This window comes from Symphalangus syndactylus, chromosome 1, assembly GCF_028878055.3.
Source record: "Symphalangus syndactylus isolate Jambi chromosome 1, NHGRI_mSymSyn1-v2.1_pri, whole genome shotgun sequence".
In the NCBI taxonomy this organism is placed as follows: domain Eukaryota; kingdom Metazoa; phylum Chordata; class Mammalia; order Primates; family Hylobatidae; genus Symphalangus; species Symphalangus syndactylus.
In genome coordinates, this window is record NC_072423.2 from 63,600,406 (window position 1) to 63,622,300 (window position 21,895).

Consider the following 21,895-nt stretch of genomic DNA (forward strand, 5'->3'; position numbering starts at 1 on the left):
TACAGATGGCCCGTGTGCATGAACCTCCGGATGCTGGCTCCTCTAGACTCTGCACAGACAGGCAGGGCAGGAGGCAGTCCCGCCTACAGGGCTCTCTGTCTCCAAGTATAACAGCACTGTTTTATAGTGATTGCATTTGTTTAGATATTCTCACATCAGAGTGGGATGGATGTGGCCAGGTTCTGGGGGAAACATCACCACTTTGCCTGCCACTGAGCAGTTCAGCTGGACTAGTTAGTGGGCCATGGTGACCTTCGCTGCCCACGTAGATGAGCAAACTACAGGAAGAGACAGCTCATAGAAGGTGAGAGCAAATGCCTAGCAATCACTAGGAGAAGTGAGAGTGATGGGCGTTCTTATACTGTTGGTGTAGCATAAATTGGAACAACCACTCCAGGAAGTCATTTGGCAATACGAGTCAGGAGCCTTGAAAAGTTCATGATTGACAGCATGAGCTTTGGAGGCAGACTGAACCATGTTACATTTTGGCCCCACTCTCATGGCTTTGGGCACTTTGAGCATGTTCCTCTACTTATTTGTGCTTCATTTTTGTCATCTGTGCAACGGGAATGATAATACCTCCCTGATAGCAGTGTTATGAAAATTTAGTGCAGTAACATTAAAAAAAAAAAAAATGCTTGGAGGCCGGGCACAGTGCCTCACATTTGTAATCTCGGAACTTTGGGAGGCTGAGGTGGGAGGATTGCTTGGGGCCAGGAGTTCGAGATGGCAGTGAGCTATGGTCGTACCACTGCACTCTAGCCTGGGCAACAGAGCAAGACCCTGTCTCCAAAAAAAAAAAAAAAAATGCTTGGAACATGGTGAGTACTCAAGAAATGTGATTACTATAAAAATTCTAAGGAGCTATTGAGAAACAAGGTCAAAGATTTATGCACAAACATTCATTGCAGCATTGTTTAAAATAAAGAAAACTTGAAAAAAAGAGACCCTAAATGTGGAACAATGAAAAGATGAGTAAATTATGGTTTACTCAAACAATGGGATATTGTGTTTCCTTAAAAATAATCATTTTTGGCCAGGCATGGTGGCTCATGCTTGTAGTCTCAGCACTTTGGGAGGCCGAGGCAGGTGGATCACTTGTTTGAGACCAGCCTGGCCGACAGGGTGAAACCCCGTCTCTACTAAAAGAACAAAAATTAGCCGGGCGTGGTGGCACATGCCTGTTATCCCAGCTACTGGGGAGGCTGAAGCAGGAGAATTACTTGAACCCGGGAGGCAGAGGTTGCAGTGAGCCAAGATTGCACCATTGCACTCCAGCCTGGGCAAAGAAGTAAGACTCCATCTCAAAAAAAAAAAAAAAATCATTTTTACCAAGCTTTCTTAACGATGTGAAAAATGTTTTTGAAACACTGCTAACCAAATAGAATAGAAACTAGGTTGATCACAGTATCTCAACTTTGTAAAAAAAAAATAAAAAAGAAGAATGAAATTGTTCTAAATACTCATATGTATTGAAAGGCTATATATAACCAAAAGGTTAAAACACTGGCTAGGCTGGGTGCGGTGGCTCATGCGTGTAATTCCAACACTTTGGGAAGCCGAGGTGGGCAGATCATGAGGTCAGGAGATCAAGACCATCCTGGCTAACACCGTGAAACCCCGTCTCTACTAAAATACAAAAAATTAGCCAGGCGTGGTGGCGGGCACCGTAGTCCCAGCTACTCGGGAGGCTGAGGCAGGAGAATGGCGGGAACCCGGGAGGCGGAGCTGGCAGTGAGCTGAGATCGTGCCACTGCACTCCAGCCTGGGCGACAGAGTGAGACTCCATCTCAAAAAACAAACAAAAAAAAAACAAAAAAAAACCAAACAACAAAAAAAACACTGGCTACTAGGGTTATGGTGATTTTTATTTGCTTCTTTTTGTTTATCTAAATAGAAATACGTGCATGGTCATGATAGGAACTGCTTCCCAGTTAACATTTTTTGAAATTTTATTTTAAATGTATGGAAATAAATCTTGGAAGAAAATATGCCCAGATGTTACGTGGTAGAATTATTGGGGACTTTTTTTCCATTTCTCTAGGAATATTGGGAGATAACTAGCTTTCTCTGCCACAGACGGTAGGACGTGGCTGGGAAGACAGGAGAAGGAAAATGCCCTTGGCAGGGGGCCTAAGGATGAATGCTGGTGCAAAGAGAGGGATGAGAAAGGAAAAGGGGCTGGGCACAGTGGCTCACACCTGTAATCCTAGCACTTTGGGAGGGTGAGGTGGGAGGATCACTTGAGGCCAGGAGTTCGAGACCCCTGTCTCTAAAAAAGAAAAAGTGAAAAAATTAGCTGGGTGTAATTGTGGCACTTGCCTATAGTCCCAGCTACACTGGAGGCTGATGCAGGAGAATCAGTGAAGCCCAGGAGTTTGAGGCTGCAGTGACCCATGATTGTACCACTGCATTACAGTTGGGCGACAGGGTGAGATCCTGTCTTTAAAAAAAAAAAAAAAAAAAAAAAGAGGGCGGGGCATGGTGGCTCATGTCTGTAATCCCAGCACTTTGGGAGGCCAAGGTGGGTGGATCACGAGGTCAGGAGTTTGAGACCAGCTTGGCCAACATGGTGAAACCCTGTCTCTACTAAAAATACAAAAATTGGCTGGGCGTGGTGGCGCATGCCTGTAATCCCAGCTACTCAGGAGGCTGAGGCAGGAAAATTGCTTGAACCCGGGAGGCAGAGGTTGCAGTGAGTCAGGAATGCGCCATTGCACTCCAGCCTGGGTGATAAAGTGAGACTACGTCTCAAAAAAACAAAAAAAAAAAAAAAAAAAAGGGAAAGGGCTTTTTGGAGGTAACTGACAATAATGAATGGACCTGCCAGGACAATTAGATTAAAAGGATTGTAGTGGTGAATAACAGGAGATTAGCTGAAAAACTGTATCTCGGGCCAGATTACCAGGGCCTTGAATCTAAAATTTAAAAGTTGAACCTATAGGTACTAGAGAAGCATAGATGATTTTTAAACAAGAAGTTAACACGTCTGTTGAAAGTCAAAATGAAGAGGCATTAGTTTGGCAAATGTGCATAAAGGATTGAGGAGAAAGTCTAAAGGAGTGGAAAAGGTTTTTCTGATTCATTCCTCTATTCATGTATTTATTCATCTGACATTCATTGAGTGCCTACTCTGTGCCATGCTCTCTGCTAGGCACTAAGGGCAAGGCAAGGTTCCAGGTTTCAAAGAGTTAACAGCCTGCTGAGAAAATAAGACAAAGTGAGCAAAGGGGACAAGGGTGGGTTACCATTTATGTGCAAGCCCTGAAATGGTCATTTCTTTTTTTTTCTTTTAGAGACGGGATCTTGTTCTGTTGCCCAGGTTGGAGTGCAGTGTTGTGATCATGGCTCAGTGCAGCCTCCAACTCCTGGGCTCAAGTGGTCCTTCTACCTTAGCCTCCCAAATAGCTGAGACTACAGGTGTGCATCCCCATGCCTGTCTAGTTTTATTTTTTATTTTTTTGAGATGGAGTCTCACTCTGTCACCCAGGCTGGAGTGCAGTGGCGTTGTGCAATATTGGCTCACTACAACCTCTGCCTCCCAGGTTCAAGCAATTCTCTTGCCTCAGTCTCCTGAGTAGGTGGGATTACAGGCACCTGCCACCATGCCCAGCTAACTTTTTTTTTTTTTTTTTTGAGACAGGGTCTCACTCTGTCACCCAGGCTGGAGTGCAGTGGTGCAATCTCGGCTCACAGCAACCTTTGCCTCCTGGGTTCAAGCAATTCTCCTGCCTCAGCCTCCTGAGTAGCTGGGATTACAGGTGCCCGCCACCACGCCCAGCTAATTTTTGTATTTTTAGTAGAGATGAGGTTTTACCATGTTAGCCAGGCTGGCCTTGAACTCCTGACCTCAAGTGATCTGCCTGCCTCTGCCTCCCAAAGTGCTGGGATTACAGGTGTGAGCCACTGTGCCCTATGCCTGGCTAGTTTTAAAATTTTTTGTAGAGACAAGGGTCTTGCTAATCTTGACCCAAGCTGGTGATCCAGTCTGGCCTTGAACTCCTGGCTTCAAGCTATCCTCCTACCTGGGCCTCCCAAAATGCTGGGATTACAGGCATGAGCCACCATGCCCAGCAAGTGGTCATTTCTGTATACACAGTTTCATTGAACTCTCACCACAACCCTGCTGTTTATTCCATCTGACAGATGAAGAAACTGAACTCCGTGGAGTTAAGCCTCAGGTCACATAGCTGATCCCCGGATAGTTAACATCTGAGATATTAATGACTATGGACGGTGACTCCTGGGGACAAAGAAGACCCACGGAGAGGGCAATATTTGAATTTAGATTCTAGTTTACATTTGAGACGGCATTTCAGGCCATGCAAAGGCATTAACTTAGGACTCTATTACAACAGTTTGGGCCTGAGACAATAAAACTTGGACTTGGCAGTGAGAATGGAAAAGAAGGGTCAAGTACCAGAGACATTACGAGGAAAAACTGATTTCCAGATCTGCAGTCTAGGGTGGCAGGTGTAATTCCTGAAAGAACCAAAAGCACCCTAGGGAGGAAAGAACAGATTTGAGGGTAAAACGCTGGCTAAATTTGGGCCCGAGTTCCTGTTCTACACCCTTACACGTGGGCGCCCAGTGAAGAGGGTAAGAAGTCCTCATTTTGTAAAAATCACAATTTCACTTGTATTTATTAGATTGAAAGAGAAGCAGGCTTTGAGTTTGTACTGACACAGTCTTCCAGTTTGGTGACACAGCCTCCAACAGTGAGTGGCTGAGAATGCCAGCCCCTGGAGCCCCGGACCTTGTCCATAATCACACTCCATTTGCCCTCTGGGACACCATTCAGCTGCTGAACCAGCATCCTGGCCCACTTTTGTGATATACCTAAGAGAAGACTTTGGAGGCTGAACGTGGTGGTTCACACCTGTAATCCCAGCACTTTGGGAGGCTGAGGCAGGCAGATCACTTGAGGTCAGGAGTTCGAGACCAGCCTGGGCAACATGGTTAAACTCCGTCTCTACTAAAAATACAAAAATCAACCAGGAGTGGTGGTGGCATGCGCCTGTAGTCCCAGCTACTCGAGAGGCTGAGGCAGGAAAATCACTTGAACCTGGGAAGTGGAGGTTGCAGCGAGCCAAGATCGCATCACTGCACTCCAGCCTGGGTGTCAGGGTGAGACTTAGTCTCAAAAAATTTTAAAAAGAGAGAGAGAAGGCATCAGAGACAAATCATTCCAGGATGAGGGGCATCTCAGCTACTTTCTAGGACTCTGATTGCAGGTGACAGAAACCGAAGTGAAAGCTTCAGGAGAACTCAAGGATGTAGGAGGGTCTCAAGGAACATAGAGATGGGAGTACAGCCTGAGCCCCCGCACACCTGACAAACACGGACATGGACGCGTGGGAACTCTTTTTTTCATGTCCCCCGACTTTCTCCCTATGCCTAAATCAGTCCCTCTGCAGATTAGGTTCCTTTGCTTCTCTGGCCCATAGGGCATGAAGTGTGGCCCCGATGGATTCCCACCTTTGTAATTGACAGACATTGGACCCTCTTGGTTTCTTTTTCAGATTTACAAAGAAAGGCTGTGATTGGTAAAGTCTGTGTTGAGCAGGCCCTGGACCCGTAAGTGGGCGGGGTCTCAGCTAACAGGTATTCCCGCTGGGAAGCAGATGGATGGTGTGTGGTGGGGAATTCTCAGAAGGGAGCTGTGGGGCAGATAAAACAACAGGGGTTGGCCGGGTGCGGTGGTTCACGCCTGTAATCCCAGCACTTTGGGAGGCCGAGGCGGGCGGATTGCCTGAGCTCAGGAGTTTGAGAGCAGTCTGGGCAACATGGTGAAACCTCATCTCTAGTAAAATACAAAAAAAAAAAAAAAAAAAATCCGGGCGTGGCGGCGTGTGCCTGTAGTCCCAGCTACTCGGGAGGCTGAGGCAGGAGAATTGCTTGAACCCGGGAGGCGGAGGTTGCAGTGAGCCGAAATTGTGCCTCTGCACTCCAGCCTGGCCACAGAGCAAGACTCCATCTCAAAAAACAAACAAACAAATAACCCTCAAAACATGTACTCATGGTTTGTTTTGTTCAGCCTGGCAATCCCAGCACCCAGACAGTGCTTGGCATAGAGTCAGGGCTTAGTAAACTTTTGATGGAATGAATTAATGAGAATATTTTTTTAATCACTTCAGATAAAGAAGCAGCCTTTCTAAGTATAACATAGAACTCAGAAGCCAGAAAAACAAAAGTAAATTCAGCTACAAAAAGAAAAAATTACAAATAATTATATGGGGCAGAAAAACAAAATCAAAAGACAAACATTATTGGTGGGAAGTATTTGCAATTCATATCACAAAAATGCCTTCCCTTAATATTTAAAGAAATCCTAAATATTGATAAGAAAAAGCCAATAATACAATAGAAAAACGGGTGAATGATATGAAGAATCAGTTCCCAGAATGTGAAATACAAAGGCCCCTTGAATATAAAAAGAGAGACTCCACCTCTTTCATAATACAGGAAGAGCAAATAAACTCTAATGAGATACAGCTTTCACCCATCAGATTGGCAAAGGTCAGAAAGATTGGGAAAAAACTATTGTTTACTGTGTATAGACTTAAGAGGCAAGGAAGGATGGGCATGGTAGTTCACGCCTGTAATCCCAGCACTTTGGGAGGCCGAGGCGGGTGGATTACCTGAGGTCAGGAGTTCGAGACCAGCCTGACCTACATGGTGAACCACCCCCCCCATCTCTACTAAAAGTACAAAAAAATTAGGCAGGTGTGATGGCGGGCACCTGTAATCCCAGCTACTCGGGAGGTTGAGGTAGGAGAATCCCTTGAACCTGGCAGGTGGAGGTTGCATGGAGCCGAGAGCATGCCATTGCACTCCAGCCTGGGCGACAGAGCGAGACTTCATCTCAAAACAAAACAAACAAAACAAAAAAGAGGCAAGGAAAGACCAGCCGAGATGGTATAGTATGGAAGATCTCTTCGGATGGCAAACGGACGATGTAGCATACCTTGTGACCCACTTCTAGGAATTTACCCTGCACATATACTAGCACATAAAAATGAAAAATATTCAGGATCATATTTGTTGTAGTGTCATTAGTAATAGGAAAATATTGGAAATGGCCATCATAGGGCTGGTTAACAAATTCTGATAGATTCATACAATGAAATATTGTGCAGTCTCACTATGTTGCCCATGTTGGACTTGAACACCTGAGTTCACTGCAGCCTCAATTTCCTAAGCTCAAATGATCCTCCCACCTCGGCCTTCCAAGTAGCTGGGATTACAGGCACCTGCCACTGTGCCTGGCTGGAAAAATCTATGAATGTGTTATGGAAAGATCTCCAAGATGTAGTGTCATCTGAAGAAAGCTATCTGTGGAGTAGTGCGTATTTTATGTTATCATTTGCATTTAAAAAAAAAAACGCACATACATAGGTATTTACTTAGACTATATATAGAATATCTCTTGGAGGGTACTCAAGAAAGTAGAAATAGTGGTTGCCTCCGGGGAGTGAAGCTGGGTGGCTGGAGAACAGAAATGTAAATTGTGTGTGTGTGTGTGTGTGTGTGTGTGTGTGATGGAGTCTCACTCTTTCTCCCAGGCTGGAGTGCAGTGGTGCAATCTCGACTCCCTGCAACCTCTGCCTCCCGGGTTCAAGCGATTCTCCTGCCTCAGCCTCCAGAATAGCTAGGATTACAGGCGTGTGCCACCAAGCACAGTTAATTTTTGTATTTTTAGTAGAGACAGGGTTTCGCCACGTTGGCCATGCTGGTCTTGAACTCCTGACCTCAAGTGATCCTCCTGCCTCAGCCTCCCAAAATGCTGGGATTACAAGGGTGAGCCTCTGTGCCCAGCCAGCCGAAATGTAAATTTTCATTCTAAACTTTTTTTTTTTTTTTTTTTCTGAGATGGAGTCTCACTCTGTCACCAGGCTGGAGTGCGGTAGCCTGATCTTGGCTCACTGCAACCTCCACCTCCCGGGTTCAAGAAATTCTCTTGCTTCAGCCTCCCAAGTAGCTGGGACTACAGGCATATGCCACCACGCCCAGCTAATTTTTGTATTTTTAGTAGAGATGGGATTTCACTATGTTGCTCAGGCTGGTCTTGAACTCCTGACCTCACGATCTGCCTACCTCGGCCTCCCAAAGTGCTGGGATTACAGGCGTGAGCCACCACACCCGGCCTATTCTAAACTCTTATACATTTTGAATTTTGTATCATGAGTTCGTGTTACCTTTTCAAATGAAAAATGAAATTAAGAAAAATGTGTGTTACTTTAGCATTCTGCTCCATAATATATCCACTATTGATGTGATGTAAAAATAATGTTTTAAGTTATTTACCATTTACACTAATTGATTTTCCCTCCCCAATCTTTGAGTGCAATTAACATTCTAGAAAGACACTCCCCATTTATCCTGGGACAGTCTCCCAGGCACACCAGCAAGTATCCTCTTGCTGAAGAGAACACAAGTGTTTGGCACATCAAGTAGCTGCTCCACAAATTCGAGTTCCTATCCTCCCTGGGAACAGAACCATTCCGGGACAGGACTTGGAGGGAACTCCTGCTCCACTGGCATGAGCAGGAGGCTGGATGAGTGCCTAATGTCCCAAGCAGGGCCTTGGGAGGCATTATCCCATGAAATCCAAGGCTGCACAGGCTCCCTGCTCTTCCTCGTTAACAGCAGTGGCTTGTCAGGATGTGGCCCTGCCACCTTCCTGGACCCACCTTCCTGGATCTGCCTCTTACACTGTAGCCCTATGGAATTATCTTAGCTCGGCATCTTGGCACATTTCTTTGGCTGATTCTCCTTCTCGATTCTTCAAAACCCAGTTTAAACCACCTCTTCCCAGTGGAGTCTTCCAAGAGTCCCAGGGCTCCTTCGTGGCTCTGTGGCTCCCACACTGCAGTCCTCCCCTCTCTGGCACTTGTTGCCTTGCATGGTGATCACTGTCTGTCTCTGACTCTCCTGAGAATTCCTTGAGGACAAGGACTCTGTCTTACTCATCTTTAAATTCTTAGCCTACCCTAGTGCCTGGCACATAGTAGGTACTCAGAAAGAAAAAAGTATTTCTGAAATGCATGAACATACCGAGAGCTACGAGGTCCCATTTAGGGGATGACACATGCTACTGGGAAGTTCTGGGGAAGTCTCATACATAGGTACATTTATTCTGAGCCTTAATGAAAGAATCCCACAGGGCACAGTGGTTTACGCCTATAATCCCAGCACTTTGGGAGGCCGAGGTGGATGGATCACCTGAGGTCAGAAGTTCAAGACCAGCCAGGCCAACATGGTGAAACCCCATCTTTACTAAAAATACAAAAATTAGCTGGGTGTGGTGGCACGTGCCTGTAATCCCAGCTACTCAGGAGGCTGAAGCAGGGGAATCGCTTGAACCTGGGAGGCAGAGGTTACAGTGAGCCGAAATCGCGCCACTGCACTCCAGCCTGGGTGACAGAACAAGACTCTGTCTCAAAAAGAAAAAAAAAAGAAAGAAAGAAAGAGAGAGAGAGAAAGAGAAAGAAAGAAAGAAGAAAGAAAGAAAGAAAGAAAGAAAGAAAGAAAGAAAGAAAAGAAAGAAAGAAAGAAAAGAAAGAAAGAAAAGAAAGAAAGAAAAGAAAGAAAGAAAGAATCCCTCACATACCAGACAAAGGGAAAAGTAGGCATTGTAGGCAGAGAAAACAGTAGGCATTTTTTTTTTTTTTTTGAGACGGAATCTCACTCTGTTGCCCAGGCTGGAGTGCAATGGCATGAACTCGGCTCACTGCAACCTCCACCTCCTGGGTTAAAGCGATTCTCCTGCCTCAGCCTCCTGAGTAGCCAGAATTACAGGTGTGTGCCACCATGCCCGGCTAATTTTAATATTTTTAGTAGAGACGGGGTTTCACCATGTTGATCAGGCTGGTCTCGAGCCCCTGACCTTGTGATCTGCCTGCCTAGGCCTCCCAAAGTGCTGGGATTACGGGCGTGAGCCACCGTGCCCGGCCCCAAAACAACTTATCTTTAAGCATGAGAATGGAGGGAGAGGAACCAGGGAGGCAGGTGGCACTTAAGTCACAAAGCTTAGGAGACAAATGTTAATGAGTTGTTTGAAATTGGTTCAGGATGCAGGACAATTCTTTGTTGTGGATGACTGCCTCACACACTGCAGGTCACCTGAGTCCCTGGCCTCACATAAATATTAACAGTGTCCCCCAACCATTATGACAACCACATATGCCCCTCACATGTCCACAAAGCTTCCTGTGGGTGGTGTCCCCTGGGTGTGGAGTACCACTCTCCCCCATCCCTGCTGAGACCCACCAGCTTAGAAGAAGCCTGCAGGAGCTGTAGGATGAGACTGAAGTCCCAGAGCAGGATTCCAGGTGTGGAATCTAGCAGTAAAGTCTAATCTGAGCAGTTTGGACTTGAAGGAGCTTGTTTATCCCAGAACCTAAGACTCAGAGAAAGAGCCTGGAATTGAACACTGAAATTCCTCCTGCAACGTGCCAGTGTGGAGCTGTAGAACCCTATGAGGTCGGTGGCCACCGGCACCTCTCTCCCTGCCAGGGGAGTGGCACCTGCCTAGTGGCCTGTTGGGCCCCGTGGTAGTCTCTGCTGATTCTCAGGTTGGGGTGTGACAGGCAGTCCCTGAGCCATGTGTTATCCTTGAAGAGCAACTACTCCCAGGCACAATGAATCTTAGAGGTTAAGAGTTAAACATAGCGGCCGGGCACGGTGGCTCATGCCTGTAATCCCAGCACTTTGGGAGGCCGAGGCAGGTGGATCACCTGAAGTCGGGAGTTCAAGATCAGCCTGGCCAACATGATGAAATCCCACCTCTACTAAAAATACAAAAAATTAGCTGGGTGTGATGGTGGGCATCTGTAATCCCAGCTACTCAGGAGGCTGAGTCAGGAGAATCGCTGGAGCCCAGAAGGCAGAGCTTGCAATGAGCCGAGATCGCGCCACTGCACTCCAGCCTGGATAACAAGGGCAAAACTCTATCTCAAAAAAAAAAAAAAAAGAAGAAGAAGAAGAAGTAAACGTAGCAGCATGATTCACAACAGCCAAAACATGGGCACAACCCAAATGTCCATCCATAGATGAATGAATAAACAAAATGTGGTGTGTACAAACGATAGAATGCAATTCAGCCTTAAGTAGGAAGGCAATTCTGACTCATACTACAACATGGATGAACCCTGAGGACGTTACGCGCAGTGAAACAAGCCAGTCACCAAAGGACAAATAGTGTATGATTCACTCATGTGAAGTCCATGGAATCATCACGCTGTTAGAGACAGAATAGTGGTTGCCAGGGGCTTGGGGAAGGAGGGAATGGGGAGTTAGTGTTTAATGGGTACAGAGTTTCAGCTGGGGATATGAAAAAGTTCTAGAGATGGTTGGTGGTGATGGTTGTGTACAGTGTCAATGTACTTACTGCCACAGAACTATCCACTTAAAAATGGTTAAGATGGTCACTTTTATGTTATGTTTATATTGTCACTTAAAAACAAAAAAAAGCAACTGCTCGATGCAGAGACTAGAAGTCAAGCCCTGGCTCTGCTGTTCACACCAGGGTGTGGTGGGTCTTGGCCAAGTTCATCTCTCTCAGTCTCAGTGTCCCTGTGAAAGAGGGATCATGACTGTACTCTCCCCACAGTGGCAATGTGGAGAACTCTTGAGATGTGGGTATAAACCTGGGGGCACAGTGCCTGCCTGGCACGTTGGGGGTACTCAGGAAGTGTGGTTATTATGGTGGTTACAGGTTTTACTATTTATTGCTTATAGAAGCAGCCCAAATGCTTCTATGGACTGTCTTTTCCCCTTCAGACACTCCCACAGAAGCATCTGGGGCACTGGCTTAACAGCAAGGTTACAGGTTAACTGACCATGAATAACCGAGATCTAGGACAGGGTGTGCGTAATCTTTCCACGTCTTCCTGCCAGTTCAACGTTCTTTCGTCCCACGAGAACCGGTTCCCAAGGGTACTCCACGCAACTTCACGTTGCCCTGCTTATCTGACTCCCAGAGGAACACTTCTTCCAGTGAAAACCTCCACAGTTCCCATTTAGACTCCTGCGGAGAGTTGCTTATTGCTGATGACAGCAATAATAGTTCATTTTCTTTTATTTTGATTAAATAATAGCTTGATTGGAAAGTGTTTCCCGGTGCGGCAATTAATAACTGGCTGGAGTTGCCAAGGCTGGAGGTAAGGCCAAAAGCACTTCACCCAGCTAGTCACTAATTACCCAGGAAATGTTAGACTTGGAGGCTATTCACTGCTGGTACAAACTCTGAAATTGGTAGGGAGAAAAAGGAAAAAAAGAAAAAAAGCCTAAGCAATTTCCTTTTAGGCAATGAAAAGTTTAAAAATGGAGCAGCGTGTTGCCATAGTCACCATCTCTGGCTCTGGGCTGGCCTCCACGCTGGCATCAAGCGGACAGCATTTGACATGGTTTTCAGCAGGGGCAGCTGTGCCTCTCAAGTACCCGTAATGAATATCTGCAGCTCCAGGCTCCCTTGGAAATCCTCAAGACTTCACTTGTCACCTAATTTCCTCGGGAAGTGTTTCTAATTACACATTTCTTGCTGCCGGCTCCAGGTCAAGTCTTTTTGTACACAATATGCGAATTACATAAAACCACAAAACAGTGAGGGGACTCTGGAGTGATCAAAATTGCCATGTAGTTGTTTTAACTTAGTAGTTAAGCATCCGTGGGTGTAATAGGATGTCATTTGCATGAGCAAAAACAACATTAAAGGAACAGCACGTGTTTGATTCTTGAGAACTCTTTGTAGAGGTCAGAACCCATTTCAGCAAGATATCTATATAACAATGGAGTTTCCAACTCTAACACATGGACTGTTTATTTTAACTACAATAGCAGGGGCTTTGTAAAGAGAGACTTGTTTTGTACTGTTACCTGGGATCTGCCATTTAGGGACCTAAATGGCAGTTTTGTTTCCTGGAAGTGAAATCATCCTTATCTTTGGACTCTCTTAGTTTAGGAAATTCTCCAAGGCGTAAAGCAACATTCACCAACTATTCTTAGAGAAAACTCTGAAATCCAGTTAAATTTATGTCCAGATGCTACTGTTTGGGTGTTAAGGTTTTTTTTAGAGTTGAGTAAATTGGAGGATTCTTTAGCTCTTAAAGAAGCGGCATAAATGGTTTTCTAAAAAAAATGGGTTTTGACTGGACTGAGGCAACCCCCTCCCACACCCCAGTGTTTTGGAAGACTGAGCCTGTGCGGGATGGAGAGGTACGAGGGACTCTGGTTGTCTTTGTGGGGCCACGGAATTTTGCTCAAGTGAGCCCCCAGGCCATGCCCATGGACGTCCCAGAACCAGGGATGGCTGGTTCTGGCACCAGCTTGCAGCTGAGGCAAGACTTGTCCTGTCTTGAGGACATTATGCTAAGTGAAGTAAGCCAGTCACGGAAAGACAAATACACTATGATTCCACTTGTATGAGGTACTTAGAGTCATCAGAATCGTAGAGACAGAGTGGTGGTTGCCAGGGGCTGGGGGGAGGAGGGAATGGGGGGTTAGTGTTTAATGTACAATTTCAGTTTTACAAGATGAAAAGAGTTATGGAGATGGATGGTAGTGATGGTTGCACAACAGTGTGAATGTACTTAACGCCATTCAACTAACTGTACCTTAAAAATTGCTAAGATGGTGGCGGGCTCAGGGGCTCAGGCCTATAATCCCAGCACTTTGGGAGGCTGAGGGGGGCAGATCATCTGAAGTCAGGAATTTGAGACCAGCCTGGCGAACATGGTGAAACTCTGTCTCTACTAAAAATATAAAAATTAGCTAGGTGTGGTGGCTGATTAGCTAGTCCCAGCTACTCAGGAGGCTGAGGCAGGAGAATCACTTGAACCCAGGAGGCGGAGGTTGCAGTGAACTGAGATTGCACCACTGCACTCCAGCCTGGGCAACAGAGTGAGACTCTGTCTCATAAAATAAAATAAAATAAAATAAAATAAAATAAAAAATTGCTAAGATGGTAAATGTCATGCTATGTATATTTTACCACACAGACACATATACACACAATGGGGGAAGGAGAGAGGAACCTATCCTGACCCCATTCCCTAAGGAACTTCAGCAGGAAGTAGCAGTCACTGCAAGAAATGTCTTTTGCTCCAGGTTTCCCTCTGCCCACTGGCCCTTCCTCCTCTCAGTCTCCAAATGTTGAGTGTCTCCAGGCCAGTCCAGGACTTCTCCTCTCTGTCTACACTTGCTTCCTAAGTATCTCATCCAATGACAAGGCTCTATGAGCTGTGACAGATTCTGTCTTCCAGAGTTGGCCCCAACAGTATCTCCCATTCTATAAGCTCTTCTCCAATATGATCTTCACACTCCTTCCATAGAGAGAAGGGGTCTTCAATCTAGGCAGACTTGTGACTCTCTTGTCACCAACAGAAGCGGGTAGAGATGATGCTGTGTTATTTCCAACGCTAGGTTAGGAAAGCTGCCATGTAAGTAGTCCAACTCCCGAGGGCTGCCATACTGGAAGGAAGCCCAACCCACATGGAGAGGGCACTGTCAAGTATCCCAGTTGACAGCCTGTGCTGAGGTTCCAGTGAATAACCAGCCAGATCTGTGGGTAAAGATGCTTCCAGATGATTCCAGTCCCAGCTCTCATGTTGCCTCTAATCCTTGAGTCTTCCAAGCTAAAGTCCCAGAAACTGTGGAGTAGAGACTAACCATTTCTTCTGTGCGCTGCCTGGATTCCCAGCCCACCAAAGTGGTGGGCAAATGAAATAGCTGATTTAAGCTAAGTTTGGGGGTATTTTTTCTTTTTGAGATGGAGTCTCACTGTCACCAAGCTGGAGTGCAGTGGCGTGATCTCGGCTCACTGCAACCTCTGCCTCCCCAGTTCAAGCAATTCTCCTGCCTCACCCTCCCATCTGGCTGGGACTACAGGCAGGCGCCACCATGCCCAGCTAAGTTTTGTATTTTTTTTTTTTGAGATAGAGTCTCACTCTGTCGCCCAGGCTGTAGTGCAGTGGTGTGATCTGGGCTCACTGAAAGCTCCGCCTCCTGGGTTCACGCCATTCTCCTGCCTCAGCCTCCAGAGTAGCTGGGACTACAGTCACCCGCCACCGTGCCTGGCTAATTTTTTGTATTTCCAGTAGAGACGGGGTTTCACCGTGTTAGCTGGGATGGTCTTGATCTCCTGACCTCGTGATCTGCCTGCCTCAGCCTCCCAAAGTGCTGGGATTACAGGTGTGAGCCACCATGCTCGGCCCAAGTTTTGTATTTTTAGTAGAGACAGGCTTTCACCATGTTGGCCAGGATGGTCTCGATCGCTTGACCTCATGATCCACCTGCCTCAGCCTCCCAAAGTGCTGGGATTACAGGCCACTGCGCCTGGCCTGGTAATTTTTTTGTTTTTGAGACTGAGTCTCACTCTGTCGCCCAGGCTGGAGTGCAGTGGCTCAAGCTCGGCTCACTGTAAGCTCCACCTCCTGGGTTCACGCCATTCTCCGGCCTTCCTGCCTCAGCCTCCCGAGTAGCTGGGACTACAGGTGCCCGCCACCACACCCCGCTAATTTTTTTTTTTTTTTGTATTTTTAGTAGAGATGGGGTTTCACCATGTTAGCTAGGATGGTCTCGATCTCCTGACCTTGTGATCCACCTGCCTCGGCCTCCCAAAGTGCTGGGATTACAGGTGTGAGCCACTGCGCCCGGCCATTTTTTTTTTTTTTTTTAAACAAAGCAATAGTGTCTGGAACATCATCTGTAATGACTCCCAAGTTTATATCTCTAACTTGGGCCTCTCATCTGAGCTCTAGACTCACAAATCTAAACTGGTTGTTTAGCATTTCGACTTGGAGATTTAACAAGCTTCTCACAGAACTTGCTCAGGTCAAGCTGATTTTCCCTTCTTGCAAAGCTGCTCATCTCTCAGGCATCCTCATCTCAATAAGTGATTTCATCACGTATCCGTTACCCAATTGCCCAGGCCAGAAATCTAGACATTGTCAGTAAGTTCTCTCTTTCCCTCATCCTCCATTCAGTCCGTCAGCAAGTCCTGTGCCCTCCATCTTCAAAACATTTACCATATAGGAGCACTTTTCACCTATTCCACGGGTTTAGCCTTAATCCAAACCACATCATCTCTCTCCTGGACACTCTACACAGTCCTCTCTGGTCTCCCTGCTTCCACTCCTGGTCTGCAGTTCCCTTCCCCACAATCAAGTCTCCAGAAGCCACAATGATCGTTTCAAGATGTCAGTTACATCGCAAGCCCCAAGTCCTCCTTGCTTACCTGTCTGGTGATTGTCTGGGAATCTAGCTGGGGCTCTTGGTCAGAACATCCACATCTAGCTTCTCCATATGGCCTGGACTTCCTCACAATATCGTGGCTGGGTTCAGAGAAGAAGCATCCCAAGACAGAGCAAGAGAGTCCCCCAAAACCACGTTGCTTTCTAGGACTGAGCCTCGGATGTCACTCTGCCACCTTCTATTCGTTGAGGCAGTTACAAAGTTCCACCCAGGTTCAAGGGGAGGGAACACAAACTCTACCTCTTAATGAGGCCTGCTAAGGTCACATTCTAAGAAAAGCATCTAGAGTGGAATATATATTCGTGCAGCCACCCTTGGAAAATACAATATACCACACCATCCAAAAAGATTTAACTCCGTAAGTGACCGAGCGCAGTGGCTCATGCCTGTAATCCCAGCATTTTGGGAGGCCGAGGCTGGTGGATAGCCTGAGGTCAGGAGTTCCACACCAGCCTGGCCAACATGGTGAAACCTCATCTCTACTAAAACTACAAAAATTAGCCAGGCATGGTGGTGTGCACCTGTAGTCCCAGCTACTCGGGAGCTGAGGCAGGAGAATCACTTGAACCTGGGAGGCGGAGGTTGCAGTGAGCTGAGATTGCACCACTGCACTCCAACCTGGGCAACAGAGTAAGACTCCATCTCAAACAAACAAACAAAAGAAGATTTAAATCCATAAGAAAGAAAATCATCTATACACCAAAAAATATCACAAGCACAATATAAATGCAAAAGACAGGTTAAAGAAGGGCTAATTCCTCTTCCTTAGCTCCTCACTGAGCCCCTCCTCTGGACATTGTGGGTTGATATCAAGCTTCAAGGGGATTTGGCTGGTAACATCTTTTATAATCCTACAGGGGCAGGAAGCCAAGAATGCTCTCTCCCTCAGTTCTACCTGTAACGTTCACTTCAGATGCTCCTTTCCACAGCCCCTCCCCACCCCCTCTTACCAGCTACTCACCCCTTCTCCCTTAGTTATTCACTTGTCTTTTAAAATCTTACCTCTCTTTAATCTCTCAAGTGTCAAGTTGTAGACCTTAAACATATACAATGCTTATATGTCAATAAATTTTTTTTTTCTTTTTAAAGAAGCTGGATGTGGTGGCTCATGCTTGTAATCCCTCATACTCAGGAGGCTGAGGTGGGAGGATGACTTGAGGCCAAGAGTTTGAGACCAGCCCAGGCAACACAGTGAAAACATCTTCTCTAAAAAAAAAAAAAAGAGAGAGAGAGAATATACTGAACTATAAATTTTTCAAACGGCAGGGATTTTTTTTTATTAATCACTGTCCCCTCTTCCTGCCCTGGTCCCATTACTGTTCACATGTATTAATTATTCAATATATGCTGGTGGAATTCACAAAGAAGTGATTGTGAACCAGAATCCAGCTCATCAATAGTTAATCCTGGAATATAGTAGGTGCTCAATTAAAACTTTTTTTTTTGAGATGGAGTCTTGCTCTGTTGCCCAGGCTGGAGTGCAGTGGCACAATCTTGGCTCACTGCAATCTCCACCTCCTGGGTTCAAGCAATTCTCCTCTCTCAGCCTCCTGAGTAGCTGGGATTACAAGCACCCACCACCATACCTGACTAATTTTTGTATTTCAGGAGAGATGGGGTTTAACCATGATGCCCAGGCTGGTCTCGAACTCCTGACCTCAAGCAATCCACCCGCTTTGGCCTCCCAAAATGCTGGGATTACAGGCCTGAGCCACTGCATGCTGCCTAAAACATGGTTTTTGTTTGGCTTGTTTGAGAAAGAGTTTTGCTCTTGTTGCTCAAGCTGGAGTGCAATGGTGTGGTCTCGGCTCACTGCAACCTCTGCCTCCTGGGTTCAAGCTATTCTCGTGCCTCAGCCTCCCAAGTAGCTGGGATTATAGGTGCCTGCTACCACAGCTGGCTAGTTTTCGTATTTTTAGTAGAGATGGGGTTTCACCGTGTTGGCCAGGCTGGACTCGAACTCCTGACCTCACGCTATCCACCCACCCCGGCCACCCACAGTGCTGGGATTACAGGCATGAGCCACCGCGCCTGGCCCTAAAACATGTTTTTAATGAATGGACTGCAATCCACCAAATATGTGACACTTAAGGGAGAAGTAAGCCTAAGAGCTGATCCTTGCCTTCAGTTACTATTGACATCTTGTCCAACAACAGAAGAGCTGTTACAGGCAGTCAATGATCATGAGTTACTGACAACAGTCAGCAGGACTTAGAGAGAAAGCTTTCCTAAGCACGGACAGGCAAAGTCAGAAAACATAAAGAAGATTGATGGTTTCTACTGCATAAAAATGAAACACTTCAGCTGGGCACGGTGGCTGACGCCTGTAATCCCACCACTATGGGAGGCAGAGGCAGGTGGATTACCTGAGGTCAGGAATTTGAGACCAGCCTGGCCAACATAGAGAAACTCTGTCTTTACTGAAAATACAAAATTAGCTGGGCGTGGTGGCACATGCCTGTAATCCCAGCTACTCAGGAGGCTGAGGCAGGAGAATCGCTTGAACCCAGGAGGCAGAGGTTGCAGTGAGCCAAGATCACGCCATTGCACTCCAGCCTGGACAATAAGAGCGAAACTCCGTCTAAAAAGAAAGTAAGAAAGAAAGACAGAAAGAAAGACAGAAAGACAGACAGACAGACAGAAAGAAAGAAAGACTGACTGACTTCTGGACATCAAAAAACATGGTAAATAAAATCAAGGCAAGCCAGAAAAAAATTGCCACTATATTAACAAAGGGTTAATAGCCTTGATATTTGAAAAGGTCTGGTAGATCAGTAAGTAAAACATAAATACTCTAAAAAATTAGGGAAAGGCTATAAATAATCAAAACAAAAAGAAAAATATAAATAGTTAATAAACATATTTAAAAAAACCTTCAACCTCATTAGCAATCATACTACTAAACATACTAAAACTACAGGGAAATAACATTTTTCTTTTATCAAACCGGCAGAGTATTTTTTGTTAAGATAAGGCGCAAAGTTGGCAAGACTAGGGAAACTGAAAATTGATGTTTAAAGTTGCATGTCATAGGCTGGGTGCGGTGGCTCACGCCTGTAACCCCAGCACTTTGGGAGGTCGAGGCGGGTGTATCTCCTGAGGTCTGGAGTTGGAGACCAGCCTGACCAACATGGAGAAACCCAGTCTCTACTAAAAATATAAAATTAGCCAGGCCTGGTGGGGCATGCCTGTAATCCCAGCTACTCAGGAGGCTGAGGCAGGAGAATCACCTGAACCCAGGAGACAGAGGTTGCAGTGAGCCGAGATCGCCACTGCACTCCAGCCTGGGCAACAAGAATGAAACTCCGTCTAAAAAAAAAAAAAAAAAAGTTGCATGTCAGAAACCTTTAAAATTGGCATGCTCTGTGACCTGGCATTTCGACATTTTCAGATTCATGCCAAAGAATTTATTTCACAGGTCTGCCAAGATTTGTACACAAAGATGCTCCTTGAAGTATTGTTTTTAATAGCAAAAAATTGGAATTAATGTCTAGCCATTGGGACTGCTTAAATAGATCACTATAAAGCAACACTACATAGCCAACAACTGTATAGCCATTTCAAATGCTGATACGAAATAACATTTAATGAAATGGAAGTATATTTACGTTATATAGCTAATTTAAAAAAATCAGATTCTCAAGCAAATGTACAATGTCATTTTATTTTTCATCATACAGATATATACACACATATATATATTCCATAAACATTAACATGCAGATAAGCAGCCTAGAATGATTTATACCAAAATTTTAGAATTCTGAGTGATTTTATTTTTCTTGTCTCTTTTATGTGTTTTTAAACATTCCACACTCACTTATATTACTTTTTCTATTCAAGGAAAAAAATACCATTATTTCTCTTTAGTGGTGTGGAAGTTGGCCCTTAAATATAGATGGGAATGCCAGTTCGGCTGTTTCCTTTGAAAACATCTCAAAGCCCCAGGGGTGCACATTTACAACAGCCCGTTCTCTCCTGAGAGTAGAGGGAGGGTGGGAGGAATTTTGGTGAATGTCTGTACTTGCAGTTCATCCTGCAGTCAATCTTTAAGACTGTGGGAATAGGTGCTTTGCATTCCCTAGAACTGAAGCACATAGGTCTGGTTTGCCATCCTTCTGTCTACATCACGTGGAAAGGTCTGGGAGTGGAGGCCAAATGCCACACCAGCCCCATCAGGGGCATTTCTGTTTCCTAAGTGATCCAACAGATGTGCTTTATTTTCTCCCATCAGAATTAAGGGATGATATCATCAGTTCTATACACTGCACGTGGGGGTGGTGGAGAAGTGAATGACAGCATTCTGCAGGATAGAACCAGATGGGTGTGAGAAGCTGGATAGTAAGAGGGAAACAAAGTTTACTTATCTTCTTGATTTAGCTCTCAGTTTTATGAGGATACAGAAAAATCACGCGAAGAAACCTGATGGGAATAGTCTCTAACACTAAAAAATAAAGCAGTGGGGCCGAGCGCGGTGGCTCACGCCTGTAATCCCAGCACTTTGGGAGGCTGAGGCAGGTGGATCATGAGGTCAGGAGCTCGAGACCTCTTGGCCAGCAAGGTGAAACCCCGTCTCTACTAAAATACAAAAAATTAGCCGGGCATGGTGGCATGCACCTGTAGTCCCAGCTACTTGGGAGGATGAGGCAGGGGAATTGCTTGAACCTGGGAGGCGGAGGTTGCAGTGAGCTGAGATCACGCCACTTCACTCCAGCCTGGCAACAGAGCAAGACTTGGTCTCAAAAAAAAAAAAAAAAAAAAAAAAAAGCAATGATTCGATCTTCATGAATTCCTCTGACTATTTCCAAATATAATTCCTATATAAAACTACCCCCCTGCACTTTAGGGACCACTAAGCAACTGAATATTATAGGACAGAAAAAAGGAAGATTAACAATATGTGTTCAGACGCTTGCACCAAATATTAAACCTTGTCAGTTCACCATGGTTATACCCACGGGGGATCTGTGGGTATAAATAAAGACATTTCCTTCAATTTCAAGGTATTTGTTTTTTCCACTGTGCTATTTGCTAGAACCAAAAGATTAGGAAATGCTTCTAAATGCTCAAGTGTTTTAGCTGACTTTTTATGAGGTTTCCTTTGGATTCAGGAAGCTTTGAATGGCATAAATGGGCTCTGTACAGATGCTTCTAGAAAGTTTATGTGTGCTCATCTCAGAGATTCCCAGAGAGTGGCTACCTCCACATCCCACCTCATGGGGCCCATGACCAATGACAATAACGTCAAAGGAGGCTGTAACTCTCTCTTAACTTTTTCAGGCTTGAAACCACAGAAAGCAATAAATTCAATGACACATATGATCGGCATCTTTCCTGTGCCAGCAGCCACGGCTGTGAGCCACCAGGGACCCAGTTGTGTTAGAGACCTTGACCTCATGGAGTTGACAGCTGGGAGTGAGAATGGAGCTAAGGTGGGGACTGCTAACAGGCTTCTGGATATTTCTGTTCTTATTTTATTCTTGGATAAGATGACAGAGAAAAATGATTTTAAACAACCTGTTTGATAAAACCATTGGCGTATTTAATGGAATGCCCTCTACAAATGCTAAAGGGAAATTTAATAATCCCACAAAGTCTCCCAACTCTCTCCCCTTCTAAATACAGTCGCATGTCCTACAGC